The sequence below is a fragment of the Rosa rugosa genome, chromosome 2 (genome assembly GCF_958449725.1).
Source record: "Rosa rugosa chromosome 2, drRosRugo1.1, whole genome shotgun sequence".
Lineage (NCBI taxonomy): Eukaryota > Viridiplantae > Streptophyta > Magnoliopsida > Rosales > Rosaceae > Rosa > Rosa rugosa.
The window spans coordinates 22,187,485-22,192,669 of record NC_084821.1 but is presented as its reverse complement, the minus strand read 5'-3'; the positions used below and the strand labels follow the sequence as shown (position 1 = coordinate 22,192,669).

General features: G+C 44.7%; 1 pseudogene; it reads left to right on the top strand.

Annotated features, from left to right (window-relative positions):
* Positions 1-2,733: 2,733 nt before the first annotated feature.
* Positions 2,734-3,442, top strand: LOC133730550 (lipoyl synthase, mitochondrial-like; annotated as a pseudogene).
* Positions 3,443-5,185: the final 1,743 nt, after the last annotated feature.

Below are 5,185 nucleotides of genomic sequence, written 5' to 3'. Positions count from 1 at the left end.
TGGACCAATAGGTCCATTCCGTTACTCTCCGTCGAAAAACTCTGTTACATCGCTGACATGGCAATCAATCTCCGATTAAAATGTCTATTATACCCTCAGTTTTTTTTTTTTTTTTTTTTTTTTGCTTTTTCTGTCTATATCTTCTTCTTCCACCTCTCTCTCCATGGCCATGGTTGATTCTCCAACACCATTCCCCTCAAAATTAACCACTCAAATCATCAAAACCATACAATTAACATACCCTTATTCCCCAAAACCTTAGAATCTAGGTCGACAAAACCAAACCACTACCCCTACAGAACCAGAACTTCAACTCATTCAAAACCAAAAGCAAGCATCAATTCCACTATCCCTACCTGAACTGAAATCAAGCTGCGAAATCCCAAACCCAAAGCGACAGGCACTATCCCAAACCCAAGGTGTTGATGCAGGTGGCCGGCCCAAGTTCGACCTCTCCTCCTCCTCATCCCTCTCCCTGGGCCTCGACTAGGGCAAGATTTTCAGCGCCTTCCACGCCTCACGCGCCTCCTTGATTCCAGTGCTCAAGGTCCCCGTTGCCGCCGACGACGACAACAATGAGAAGTTCTTCGATGTGCCCAGCTCCGGCTTCGACTACTCCGAGGTCTTCAGAGGCTTCGACGACCTGGATTTCACCGTCGTGTACGACGAGGAGAAAGAAGACGATAGTGATGGGGAGGTTGGGAGGTGGAGGTTTTCGTGATTAATTGGAGGGAAGACAGAGCAGTTAGAGTCTCTGATGGCTACCATTAACCATTCCTTGAATTGGGTTTTGGAGATTTTCTCCCAGTGCTTCAATTCCAAGCCTTCTGGATCAAATTGGTCGCCCACCATTTTTCCACTTGGCTTATTACTTGGAAATTTGCTTGTTTAAATCTGGGTTACTGGTAAACACATGTTTATCATGAGGGCGGGTTCGACTATTAACGGCTCTGATCCCACATCTTAGATACAGAGCAATTGGGTTTGGCGAAGTTGAAGAAGAATAGATGGAAGAAGAAGAGATGAACAGAAAAAATAAAAATTATAAAAAATAAATTAAGAAAAAGAAAAAAGATTATTTCAAAAAAAAAAAAAACTAAGGGTATAATAGACATTTAAGTGGGAAAGGGATTGCCACGTCAGCGATTTAACGAAATTTTGGACGGAGAGTAACAGAATGGACCTATTGGTCCAAAATTGAGAGTACAAAGAGTAAACGTGTGAAATTAGAAGGACAGGGACTGAAGTGTTTTTTGGGTAAAAGTTCAGGGAGTAAACAGTATTTAACTCTTAAATATATTTATAAAATCTCATATTTGAATGAAACTTTTACATAGAGTAAGTAACTTATAATAAACTTACTTACAATGCAACATCTCTAAGCTTGTATATTTATGAATTAAATATTGTTTACTCCCTATACTTATAGTAGGGCTGGCTGCGGCACGGTTGCCGACATTTTTGGGGTCAGCCGAATACCGACCGAAGATCTTCGGTTTCGTCAGAATTGAAACCGGTACCGTGCCGCAAGTTCGGTTACCGAAACCTCGGTTTACCGAGGTAAACAGTCGGTATCGGTTGGTATTTTGGCACACCAATCGTCGGAGGTCGGTGAGGTCCGTGATGGTGGAGGTGAGTCACGGTGGTGACCGGAAGTGGGTGTCGAAGGAGAGAGAAAACAGATCTAGTTCCTCTGTCCTCCATTAGACCAAAACAATTTGGAGATGAGAGAGGGAGGCAGAGAAGAGAAGCTGGGATATGAGAGAGGGGGAGAGCAGTGGGCGGAGGAGCAGAGAGAGGAGGAGAAGAGGGTGGGGGGGGGGGGGGGGCAGTGGGTAGAGGAGATGAGAGAGAGTGAGACAGAGGAGAAGAGGAGCTGGAGACTTGAGACCCAGTCGAAGAAGAAGGCAATGAGTCAACAAGGAAAGAGAAAAAGAAAAAGTAAAGGAATTGTGGTTCTCGAGGAGGCATCTCAAAGTATTCTTTTCAGTTAAACTAGTATAAAAATAAAATTCTAAGGGTAAGACAATATGTAACGTTGTAGCCCAGTGGAAAGTGGCGTAACTTACAATCTGTGCTTGAAAGGTTGAGGGTTCGAGTCTTGCAAATGGAGAGATATAATCCATTTTTTGAATAACTCTCCTTCTCTCGGCCGGTTCGGTTTGAACCGAAGATTTGGTTTGCTTGAACCGCTACCGAGCCGAAAATGTCCATACGGTTCGGTTCAGCCGTACCGCACCTCCGGCTACCACTTCCGTCGGCGCCGACAGCGGTGGTTCGGCCGGTTTCGGCAGGTCCGGCATTTTCAGCCACCCCTAACTTATAGGGTTTCATCGTTTCAGTCCCTAACCTTTGAATTTCACTTAAAAACTCCTCAAACTCTCAATTTCCTCCTAATTGGTTCCTGCCGTCAAGCTCTGTCCAAATTGTCCGTTAAATTGCTGACATGACATTTTTTACTCTCCGAAATGTCTATTATACCCTTATCTTATATTTTTTCAATTTATTTATTTTCTTTTTTCTCTCTCACTTTTTTTTTTTTTTTTTTCTTTTTACCTCTTTCTACCTCTTTTTCTTCCAGCCCTCTCTCTCCAAGATCCAAAATAGTCTATGCCAACCAACCAAAACGACCAACCTCCTACCTCCCTCATCTTCTTCCTCACCATCGACTCATCATCATCACATGAACCAATCTCTCTCACCACCTTAACCCGAAGAGAGAGAGAGAGAAAGATGCAGACCCGGTTCTCAGCCCTGACCTGAACCCTAAAGTCCACAACCCGATCCTTCTCCTCCTCCAGGCGTCAACCACCTCCTCCTCCCAATTGCCGCCAACCCTGGCGGGTCTCCGGGCTCGCCTCGCCGTCGAGTCTCCCACTCTCACGGAATTCGTCAAAGGCGAAGGTCCGTACTCCGTGGAGGTTGACACGAAGAAGCCGCTGCCGAAGCCAAAATGGATGAAGGAGTTGATCCCGGCGGTCGAGAAGTACACGTAGTTTAAGAAGAAGGTCCACACGGTCTACGAGGAGGCCCAGTGTCCCAATCTCGGCGAGTGTTGGTCCGGCGGTGAAACCGACACCGCCACGATCATGATTCTCGGCGACAAGTATACGCGCGGTTGCATGTGAGGTGTTCAACAAAATGTGTGTGAGAGAGGAGGCTTTCGTGTTTTGTGGTAGAAATGTTGATTGGAAATGTGTGCATGTTTTGTAATGTGAAGACTTCTAGGACTCCGTCGCGGCCAGACCCCAATGAACCGGCAAATGTGGCGGAGGCGATTGCGTCGTGAGGGTTGGATTATGTGGTGATTACTTGCGTGGACTGGGATGATATGCCTGATCAATGGAGTGGACATTTTGCTGAGACCATGATCAAGTTGAAGAAGCTCAAACCCAATATGCTCATTGAGGCTTTAAGTATGTTTTCACTTTCGAGTAGCTGATAGATAGAGGTGTGGGATAATTACCGTGAGCTGCTCTTTCATGGTCATGAGGGCATTGCCAGCGGCGGCCATGACGCCTGGATTGGGGCTTTGAAGGGATTGACCAACCCTGAGAGAGAGAGAGAGAGAGAGAGAGGAGGCCTATTCTTTGGAAGATCACTGATCCGACGAACAACGAAGAGGTAAAAAGGAAGGGAAAATAAAAGTGAGAGAGAAAAAAGAAAATTAATTAATTAAAAAAAATAAGGTAAGGGTATAATAGACATTTAGGCGTGTAAAAAATGTCATGTCAGCAATTTAACGGACAATTTGGATGGAGCTTAACGGCAGAGACCGATTGGGAGGAAATTGAGAGTTTGAGGAGTTTTTAGGTGAAATTCAAAAGTTAGGGACTGAAACGATGAAACCCTATAAGTATAGGGAGTAAGCAATATTTAATCCTATATTTATAATAAAATTCTGATATTTAATATGGACGAGTAATCAAGTAGGTTGCTAAGTTAATGTTTGGACTAAAATCTGTTTATTCCCTGTACTTTGCCTCTAAAATCATTGCAATCCCTAACATTCTAATTTCATCCAAAAAATCTATAGCCTCTCAATTTCCACCAAATATGGTCCAGTCCATTAACTCCTCGTCAAAATGCTCTATTAAGTCACTGAAGTGGCAACCTTGAGATGCCATGTGGATGGTAAAATATCGAAAATACCCCTGGCCTCTATTATGGTTGTGCTGGCATGGTGCCATCCAGCTCTCTCTCTCTCTCTCTCTCTCTCTCTCTCTCTCTCTCTCTCTCTCTCTCTCTCTCTCTCTCTCTCTCTCTCTCTCTCTCTCTCTCTCTCTCTCTCTCCCTCCCCCAAACATGAAATGTCCTCCTCTACCTGCAGAAGAAGAAAATGAATCGAAATCAGACAGGAAACTCCGATCTCAGCAGCCTCTGATAAGACTCATTCCTGTTGTCCTTCACATGTGACAAATCAAACCCGAAAAGTTCTAATCTCGGCAGCCTCGATCTTGTCATTCCCGCGGTCCTTCACTGACGATCAACATGGTATGAATCTATCGCTGCACGTCGAGGTCTTCGACAGTGACGAGAGACTTAAGATCTCCTAGAACAAGCTAGAGAACAAGTAGAGTCGCATAGTCGACTCTGTCATCCTGGTTGGGAGGATGAGCCCAATTTTTCGTATTTGCGATGAATCCATTTTTCAATTTTGTTGGGTTTGAAAATTTGATGGAGAGAGAACAAAGCCAAGACCGTAACTTAAGATCCAGAAAAACTTGAAATCGAGGAGAAGTCGAATTGGGCGTCGACAAAACCGAAGCGTCAAAACAAATGGGATTGTGTTCAATAATAGAATTGGGCCGATCGGGCCTTGAAGATGATAACTTTGTTAGCGAGTTCTTTTGGACACTAAAGGGCATCAAATCAAGAATGGCTTTGATCCCGTCCAAGTACATATCAAAGTTGCAATTGGCATCTATTCTACTACCTGGGTAGTAGCATCTTTTGGATCGATATTCCTCCATCAGAGTACTGGTGTGTTGGCGGGTCCATTTCCTGAGCACACGGCTGTGCTCGTACGGTCACAACCTGGTAAGAGGAATGCGCGTATCCGTACACGTGGGCAGATACGATCCCCTTGAGCCAACCGCTAGCATGGGTCCCAGCGTCATTCACCCCTTATATAAAAGGGATGTCACCTCCATGCTTGGGGTAACATTCATTTCTCACTCTCACT